This window comes from Kogia breviceps, chromosome 18 (genome assembly GCF_026419965.1).
Source record: "Kogia breviceps isolate mKogBre1 chromosome 18, mKogBre1 haplotype 1, whole genome shotgun sequence".
Classification (NCBI taxonomy): Eukaryota; Metazoa; Chordata; class Mammalia; order Artiodactyla; family Physeteridae; genus Kogia; species Kogia breviceps.
In genome coordinates, this window is record NC_081327.1 from 56,831,214 (window position 1) to 56,841,364 (window position 10,151).

Below are 10,151 nucleotides of genomic sequence, written 5' to 3' on the forward strand. Positions count from 1 at the left end.
CACCAAAATGGCTGAAACCCTCGCCTTAAATACCATTTTCAGCTAAACACAAGAGAGGATGGTGAGTGCAGTGGTTTGGGACTTCACAGGGGAGGAATGTCATTCACATGGAGATGTTTGGTAAACATTTGTTTGCTGGGCTGGGCAGAGACAATGGGACGCCGCGTGGGCTCTGATCTCCACGCCTGGCCCGTATTCTTTGCAGACATATCGGGTGATAGCTCTATTCTGGGAACAAGCCCTCTAACTAAATCCTTCAGGCAGTTGGAGGAAGGTCAAAGTTTCTTCCCGAAGCCTCTTGGTGTTTTGTTTTCAGCTTGAAATAATTTGCAGGCCAGAGACATTTGGGGTGTCTCTGGCCTGCACATTTTGTTCCCCTACGGTAATGTATTTAATGTTACCCTCGATTCATCCAAAAAAAGTAGCAAGCCTGTAAGAGCAGTGCTACAGCAGGTGGGGTCTCGGGAGCCAATGCCCACCTCCTAGAAAGTAGGTTTGGGGGGGGTGCTCTCTCTGGGGCACGGATATGAAACTGCAGGCTCTCGAGGGGGTGGCATGCAAGGCTCACGGTGTCACTACAACCTGCTCACCGACCAGTTGCTGTGCATTTGACGTTAATGGTTGCTTCCTGGCTGGCAGAACACCCCATCTTCCCGGGATACCTCTGAGATACCCCAATAAAGATGAGGAAACATCTGTCACAGGCTGGGCCGCCTAGCAGGGGCTCTACCCACAGGCTCATGGGAAATGTTTACATTAGTATATGTTTAATAATAATAATAAAAGGACAAGCAAAAAAAGAAAAAAGGAGAGAGAAAACCCGGTCACCAGACTTAGCTCATTAAAAATTACCAGGTACTGGGACTTCCCTGGTGGTCCAGTGGTTAAGACTCCACGCTTCCACCTCAAGGGGCACAGGTTCGATCCCTGGTCGGGGAGCTGAGATCCTGCATGCCGCAGGATGTGACCAAAAAAAAAAAAGAAATTACCAGGTACTATGTGAACTGGGCTTCCTCCCCCTGCCCCGACCCCTCCCCACTTCTGACCCTTGACATGAAGGAGGCATCGAAGGGTCTGCTGTCAGCATTACTTGGTGATAAAATAATGACTTGGTGACAATACATATATATATATTTTTGCGGTACGCTGGCCTCTCACTGTCGTGGCCTCTCCCATCGCGGAGCACAGACTCCGGACGCGCAGGCTCAGCGGCCACGGCTCACGGGCCCAGCCGCTCCGCGGCACGTGGGATCCTCCCGGACCGGGGCACGAACCCGTGTCCCCTGCATCGGCAGGTGGACTCTCAACCGCTGCGCCACCAGGGAAGCCCAACAATATTCTTAAAGGCAGAAGGGGGTGTCTCGTTTTGTCTTAGCATCAGGCCACTTGGTCCGAGCGGCCAGGGCAGAGCAGGCTGAGTACCTGCTGGCTTTTGCTGAGACAGAGCCGCACGGACCCTCTTCTGGGCCAAGACAGAAGGACGCAGACTGGGGGGCCTGGGCTCAGCAAGGGCAGACAGAGCTCCCTTAGGGTTGAGGAGCAGCCCCATGGTCCTAGTGGACCACCAGAACCCCTAGCCGGGAGCCAGGCCCAGGGCCACAGGGTTTTGGACACAGTTCGCACCAGGAGAAAGGGGCCTGCGGGCTGAGCTCCCCCTACCCCACACACCTGCATGACCCCCAGCCAGGAAGGCGCCCGTCGAGTGCGGAGGGCCTGGGTCACTCGGGGCGGGACGGACAGGCCTTGGTGTCTCCAGGCTCCCGTGGGGGGATGCAGACGGCGATATGGGAGCTGGCCACCAGAGGTCAGCGTTTCCCCACAGACGGCCGCAGGCCATGTGACGCTGACCTTGCATCACCCCGCATGGCGCCTGGGAGGAGGGCCGGGACTCACCACCGCCAGGGCTGAGCCCGCAGGAAAGCCCCCCGCACAGGAAGTAGAAGCACCCACAGCTCTCCGTGGCACGCACTGTGCCCCCTGCGCCTGTCACACTGGAGGCTGGCCGGTCCCCAGGCAGGCAGCCAAGAGGGCCCGGGACGGGAGGCTGGGAAAAGTGGCTCTTTGAACTAACTCTTACCTCCCCGATGAATAACATGTTAGGAGCTGCGTCGGTTTTTGAGTTTTCGAGGGTTTTTTCGGCCGCGCCGCGTGGTTTGCAGGATGTTAGTTCCCCGAACAGGGATCGAACCTGGGCCCCCCGCACTGGCATTGGAAGCTCAGAGTTCTAACCATTGCACTACCAGGGAAGTCCCAGAAGCTGCGTTTTTAAGAGGGGTTTCTGTGCAGGCTTTGTGATCGTTTTGTAGGATGAACCGAGGGAGGGCCAGGCCCGCCAGCCTTCAGATAGGACACGGGGGCAGGCATGGCCGGAGCCCTGGGGCCCCAGAGGAGTCGGCCAGGCTCTCCTAATCCGGAAAGATGACCGGGGGGGGGGGGGCGCGGGGGTGAGCCTGGGAAAAGGATTGTTTGCAACCCCTGGCGGCATAGTCAGCCAGTGTCTTCAGATGTCTATGGAAACCTGTAAATTACTGTTTGCTCAACTGTTGGGCACAGGAAGAATCCTCCCTCCCGCCTGCCAGGTGAGGAAAGCGGTACCAAGGGCTCATGTGGAGGCCACCTGTTTGTTCTTAAAATCTCAACCTTCAACACTGTCATCTCTGTCATCAAAGTGTCGGAAAGAACAAGAGCCGACCCCCCTCTGTGCTTCCTGCACTCAGACTCCCCGCGGCTCTCTCCACCAGGTTTATAATGGGCTCTCGGGCCCTGCCCTCTGCCCTCACCTGCCCCTGCACCTGCCCTCTCCCCTCCCCTGCCTTACTATTGCTTTCACCTTTGGCTCCTTTTTTTTTCTTTTTTAAAATCAGATACTTTTTTTTTTTTCCTTTGGAATACTTTTAGATTTGCAAAGATAGTTGTGAGTTTTTGTGTGTTCATCTTCCAGGGCACGGTAAGTCGGTCAAAATGGAGAAACCAACACAGGAACATGACTATTAGCTAAACTGCAGACGTTATTTGGACTTCTTGCATCTTCCCATACACAGAAAAGCGCTCAATTCCTTTAACTTGAGGTATCTGGTTTTCCTTTAATTAACAATAATCTCTGGACGTTCGGACTACCTGCCTTTCGTTGCAAAACTTCTATATAATCTGGCTCTACCCGCCCTCGCCTCCTGGGAGCAGTTCTGTCAGGGTTACTTGCGATGCTGCCTCCTGGGCCTGAAGTCCTAAAAATTCCCGCCGAATAAAACATAACTCTCAACTCTTAGGTTGTGAATATTTTTTTAAGTCGACACCACTAATATCCTTTGTCTGGTCCCATTCAGGATCCCATGCACGTCACAACGTTGCATTTAGATGCAGCTCACTTCTCAGAGTGCAGACTGCAAAAAGCACCCCTGCCCGCCTGGTGTGGCTCCCACCCAGAAGGCCCCACCTGCTGCTCTTGGGAGAAACCCCGCCCTGAGTGGAAGTATCTGGCTGCCTCTGAAATGTCTCTGGGCTGCGATGGAGACCTTCCTTTGGAAGGCCTTCCTCTGACCTCTCCCCAGCCGGCCTCCACAATGGCTGTCCTCCATCCCTTTGGGGTGCCCTCTGTCCTCCTCACCGCTCCGTGGCCTTGCTCTCGAGATTCTGAGCATGTCACTCACTACTCAGTATATCCCCCGGGCTTTGCTCAGCACTGTTCACTGCTGAGCTGGGAAGATTCAGAGTTCTCTGGGGTGGGAATCGTCTAGAATCTTGGGTGGCATTAGGGATTAAAGCTTTTTTTGAGTCCCGTTACTTAGAGAGTTCCCCTCACTCCTGTGACTGTGGCCCTTTCTGCCCCTTCCCCACCCACGCCTGGAATAGCACAGATCCTCGTGCTGTGTTTCACTGATGCCCCCCGCCGAGTCTCCCCCAAACCCCATAGCTGAAGCACCGACACAGGACATCATTTAAGACTCACTTCCATGCAGCGAGATGAGGTCTTTACTCAAAAAAAAAGGAAGGGAATCTGTAAGAGAGTCTTGCTGAGGCCGGGCCCTCCTCCACCACTGGTCTCCCGGTAACCAGGTAACCAGGATACCTTTCCCCAGCTGCCCAAGGTCATGGGGTTCCACTCAGAAAACCAAAACAAAGCCCCAGGTAAGGGCTGCAAAGATCAAAATGTCCCCACCGTGCACCAAAGGGAACACTGAGTTACCTGTTTGTCCGGCTCAGGGGCCGCCGGCCACAGGGAGCCGGGAATGCTAGTGATTTCATCCATGGGACAATCCTTACTTCATGTGATTGTCAAACGAGGCCAAAGCCAGGGCTCTGAGGAGCACTGCTCTTCCGAATCAGTGACCACAGCACAAATGGCAGTGACCTTGCGGGGCCGCGTGACTGGCCAGAGCTCTGAGTCGTTCACCCAGAGCCGCTCGGCCCTTCAGGCCAGCATTGGAGAAACTGGACAGTGTCTTATCCGGGCCCTGGTCTTTCTGCAGTGGCCTCTGAACAGTCTTGGGCTGGGAGAGCTCGTGGGCCCTGCACGCCTGGGAGGGCGGAGCTTGGGGAGGCGGATGAGGCTGAGGCGCTGAGTCCCGTGCCCCGCACCGGGCAGTGGTTCCACCTGTGAGCTCCGTGCCCACGGCTGTGCCCTCTCCCTGCTCCCCCCAGGCCCGAGCTACCGTTCCCTCCACACGCACTGCCCAAATTCGTCTTCCCCCTCCCCCTTCCCCCCGGGTTGGCCTTGCGGAGTACCTCTGGCTTGATTTTGCCAAACTGGGAACATCCAGGAACAGCACAAAGAAAAGCCACTGGGGCTGCAGCCATGCAGCCGGGACCGGGGATCTGCTGCCCTCCTCCAGGCCCCGAGCCCCGGGCTACAGGGGCCCCTCGGCCCAGGAGCTTTCTGTACCTGGGAGAGGCCGGGAGCACCGTGACACCCACTCCAGCCCCTCCGGCTCCTGCTCTGCTGTCCCCTGGCTCAGTGGCTGTCCCTTTCCCTGGTGCCCCATGGCCACCCCACATCCACTTCCACATCCGTCTACTCAGGACAATGATACTAGAAGAAACCCCCTCTTACCATGCAGCAGTGGCCTAAGATGTTACCCCCAACCTAGGACTTCCCTGGTGGGGCAGTGGTTAAGAATCCGCCTGCCAATGCAGGGACATGGGTTCGAGCCCTGGTCCGGGAAGATCCCACACGCCGCGGAGCGACAAAGCCCGTGCGCCACAACTACTGAGCCCACGCGCTGTAACTACTGAAGCCCGCGCACCCTAGAGCCCGGGCTCCGCAACAAGAGGAGCCACCACAATGAGAAACTCGTGCACCGCAACAGAGAGTAGCCCCCACTCGCTGCAACTGGAGAGAGCCCATGTGCAGCAACAAGGAACGAACGCAGCCAAAAATAAAAATAAATAAATTTATTTTTTTTTAAAAAAGAAGTTACCCCCCAACCTAGAGAGAGAATAAACCTGGGGACTGTACCTGGTGCAGGACCTGGTACAGGAAGTCCACGCGGGGCAGGGTGAGCGGGGACTCTGGACCTGCTGCTTGATTTTGCTGTGAACATATAACTGCCCCACACAATGAAGGCTATTGTTTTAAAAAGCCAACACACTACTACACGTAAAACAGATAACCAGCAAGAACCTACTGTAGAGCACAGGGAACTGCACTCAATATTTTGTAATAACCTACAAGGGAAAAGAATCTGAAAGAATCTATAGGTATAAATATATAGTTTTAAAAGCCAGGGCTTCCCTGGTGGCACAGTGGTTGAGAATCCGCCTGCCGATGCAGGAGACACGGGTTCGTGCCCCGGTCCGGGAGGATCCCACGTGCCGTGGAGCGGCTGGACCCGTGAGCCATGGCCGCTGAGCCTGCGCGTCCGGAGCCTGCGCTCCGCAACGGGAGAGGCCACAACAGTGAGAGGCCCGCGTGCCGCAAAAAATAATAATAATAATAAAAATAAAAATAAATAAATAAATAAATAAAAAGCCAGCCTCTGGCTTGGCGGATCCCATTCCCGCTGTGAGCTCACTAGGGCACTAGGAGTCTCAAGGACGCTGGGATGATGGAATTACAATATCCCTTAACTAATCTGTCCCACATTCTTTGTTTCCTTTTGAATTTTAAAACATTTCTCCTTCTCACCATCTACTTCTCTTAAAGCATTATTTATGGTGTTTATGGACTCTTGTGTTTCTTCTAATTTAGTCTTCACTTAGGAAATGACTTTTTCTTTCTTTGTCTTCTTTTTTGGGCACGCAGGATCTTAATTCCCGACCAGGGATCAAACTGCTGCCCCCTGAAGTGGAAGCGTGGCATCTGAACCACTGGGCCCCCAGGGACGTCCCTTTTCTTTTCCTTTTCTGCTTAATTTTTTTTTGGGGGGGGGTTATTTATTTATTTGTTTTTGGCTGTGTTGGGTCTTTGTTGCTGCGCGCGGGCTTTTCTCTAGTTGTGGTGAGCGGGGGCTACTCTGCGTTGCGGTCCGCGGGCTTCTCATTGCGGTGGCTTCTCTTTGTTGCAGAGCGCGGGCTCTAGGTGCGTGGGCTTCAGAAGTTGTGGCACACGGACTCGGTAGTTGTGGCTCACGGGCTCTAGAGCGCAGGCTCAGTAGCTGTGGCTCGTGGGCTCTAGAGCGCAGGCTCAGCAGTTGTGGTGCACGGGCTTAGTTGTTCTGTGGCATGTGGGATCTTCCCAGACCAGGGCTCGAACCCGTGTCCCCTCCATGGGCAGGCAGATTCTTAACCACTGTGCCACCGGGGAAGCCTCCTTTTCTTTTCTTTTAAATTCTTTTCTGGAGTCTGTCATTTCTGAGTTTTACAAATTGACTTATAATGGTGTTTTTCTCATATTTTGTATCATTGTCCTAAATATTTTTAGCTTATTTTGAAACAGCATGTTTCAGTTTTTATCTTTTTTTCAACGCCTCTTTCTGAAGTCTTCTCATTCTCTGTAGGAATGTCATTCTCCTGCTTATTCTCATTTTTCTTGTAGTGACTTTGTATGGGATTTGACCTCGATAGTTTTCTGTTGCTTTTTTTAAAAAATAAAATTATTTATTTTATTTTTGGCTGCACTGGGTCTTCATTGTTGCGCACACGCTTTTTCGAATTGATGCGAGCGGGGGCTGCTCTTTGTTGCGGTGCATGGGCTTCTCATGGCGGTGGCTTCTCTTGTTGCGGAGCACGGGCTCTAGGCATGTGGGTTTCAGTAGTTGTGGCACGCAGGCTCAGTAGTTGTGGCTCACTGGCCCAGTAGTTGCGGCTCACAGGCTCAGTGGTCGTGCACGGGATTTGCTGCTCCGCGGCATGTGCGATCCTCCCAGACCAGGGCTCGAACCCGTGTCCCCTGCACTGGCAGGAGGATTGTTAACCACTGTACCACCAGGGAAGCCCTTTCTGTTGCTTTTTATGTGACTGTAATGTTCATGAGCTTTTAACAGGAGACCTGGCTCACAGGCTTTTCCTATTTCACAGACACACTTCTGTTGGTGTCATGTGATGTGAACACGCGTGGCAGCAGCTCCCCTTTCATGCCCATCCTCTCCCTCATTTGTCCCCACGCTCCCTGTCCTGCTGAACTCTGATCCCAGCCCTGCGATCTCCCCCCATGTAGTGCTCTGTCCTGGAAGGAGGCCCATGGGGGCCATTTCGAGAGCTCATGGGGCCTGGACCGTTCCAGCCCCTTCAGATATGACCAGGTTGTCCCGCACTCACCCCACTATCCCAGCAGCCACGCCTCTGCCGGCTTCACCTGCTGACGTCAACCTGGCCTGCTGCCGCGCTGCGCAGGGCGCACCTGTGGGCGTTCGGGGGCCCTGCACTCAGCATGTAGCTGCCCTCTGCTCTCTCCGCACAGACCCCGCACCCCACGGTCTGGGCCTACGGAGGCTCAACCCCACGCACTGAGACTCCAGGTTGTGCGGGAACACCTTAGCTCCTTGTTTTGCTATAGATGTTGCCCACGGAATGTTTTTTATTTTAAAGATATATTTATTCATTCATTTAAAATGGCAATAATAATCCTATTACATGTGAACATAAAAAACATTTTTTAATAAAATGTAACTATATCTCTGAAAACACAACATTTAGTAAGAAGAGCGTCATTGTTTCATGTTCTTGCAAATGTTTTAATGTCTGGATTGACAGAAGACAGTTGGATTCTTGGGACTTCCCTGGCGGTCCAGTGATTAGGACTCTAAGCGTCCACTGCAGGGGGTACAGGTTCGATCCCTGATCAGGGAACTAAGATCCCGCAAGCCACGTGGTGCAGCCAAAAAAGAAAAAAAAGAAAAAAAAACCCAAAAAACCAAAACCCATCAATTTAACTTTTTTAAAAAAAGAAGACAGTTGGATTCTTACATCTGCTTGTGCATTTAATCCGTTGGGCTGTAGTGTGTCACGTGGCCTCTGGGAAACTCCACCGTATACTCTCGGTAATTTTTCTTTTTCTATCTGGTTGTACTACCCGTTTTTAAGCGGGGCTCTTGGAATATCCAAAAACTATGTTACTACTACAATCTTCCCAGAATCCTTCATAAGCTTTTTAATGGGGGGAAGGGGGAAAGCTGTGACCTCCTTTCTCACCCCATCCATTTAACACAGCCAGCGTGAAACAGCAGGAGAAAGAAATTAAAGGGATAAGCCTTGGGAAGGGAGAAAGTAAGTTCTCATTATTCAGACACAACATAATGTAGAAAATCCAAAAGAGTTTACCAATCATCGATTAGAATTAACACTTAAATGTAGCTAGATTGCTGGATACAAGATTAACATACAAATTTTTTAAAATATATATAGCAGTAACAAGCAAACAGAAAATAAAAATCTTCAAAAGTTACCATTTATATACTTAACTGGCAGGGGAGATACCATGATCACGAAGGTGGTTTTCCCACCCAGGGAGAGGCTCATCCACTGCACTCCGGATATGATGACCTCTGCGATTTCCCCAAATGTGGGAAACTCGACTGCATAGTTTGTGGTAGTGGAAAACTGCGTTCCTGCTTTCCCCTTGGAGCGGGGGGGGGACGTTACCATTTATAAGAGCATCAAAAAAATGTCAAATGCCGGGCTTCCCCGGTGGCGCAGTGGTTGAGAGTCTGCCTGCCGATGCAGGGGGCGCGGGTTCGTGCCCCGGTCCGGGAAGATCCCAAATGCTGTGGAGCGGCTGGGCCCGTGAGCCGTGGCCGCTGAGCCTGCACGTCCGTAGCCTGTGCTCCGCGACGGCAGAGGCCACAGCAGTGAGAGGCCCGCGTACCGCAAAAAAAAAAAAAAAAAAAAAAAAAAAAAGGGCTCAGAGAGGAGCAGTGCATGGAAAGTAACATGTGGGCGAGAGCTCGGACATGTTGTAACTTCTCAGAAAACCAACACTTTCCTTTAATCCCCAAAGAAATGGCTTTGGTACATTTTGTGCCGCAGGAGTTGAAAGTAAGGAGGAAACCAGGACACAGCTTGCACTTTCCCTGACTACCTAACAACTGCTCAGGGCCTGTGGGAACTCGGTCTGGGCATCTTGAGACCAGCCCCTGATCTCTCACATCAACTCTGATGCGCCTGGCAGGCCCGGCCTCCCCTTCTGCTGGCTCCTTCTGGGGTCACCTCAGTTCTTTGGCAGGGTTTTGTCCAGTTACCAGGGGCCTCGGGTTCAAAACGCAAAGCCAAACTAGCTATTGTTTGTCCATTTCATTTTAAAAAGACTGGTGGATCTTTGGACCAAAGTGCAGCGTCAGGAGCCACTCACGCCCTTTGCTTGCGTTCTACATGGCCCGCAAGTCTGCATTCAGCAGTTTCCCTTATTCCAACCCAGGACTCCTGCCTGGGAGGCAGGAGGAACCAAAGACCAAGAGGGGAGTCGAGTGGGAGGGAAGCAGCTTCTGAAGCTTGTCCGATTGGATTGGGAGAGCCATTAATCCGCTGGAATGAGAGTCTGGCATTCCGGGGTCCCTCCGGCTGTTTCATTCCTTGGGAATTAGCACATAGGATCCTGCAGGTTTCAACAAACAAGGCCAGAGGAAGGGAGCGGGTCACGCCCCGAGCATCCGAGGCCGTGGTCCCGGGCGGACCGTGAGACACCAGCTGATGTGCAGGGTCCCTCCGTCCATGAGATGGCCCCGGGTCAGTTTCAACTGTCCATCGTGTGATACAAATGAGGCTTAACAAGGATGCAGAAA

The 10,151-nt window shown here is 52.8% G+C and overlaps 1 non-coding gene across 1 annotated transcript; it reads left to right on the top strand.

Moving 5' to 3' along the window:
- Positions 1-8,826: 8,826 nt before the first annotated feature.
- On the top strand, positions 8,827-8,994 carry LOC131745690 (U1 spliceosomal RNA). Its single transcript, XR_009332421.1, has one exon. It is a non-coding gene; the product is annotated as a U1 spliceosomal RNA (small nuclear RNA).
- Positions 8,995-10,151: the final 1,157 nt, after the last annotated feature.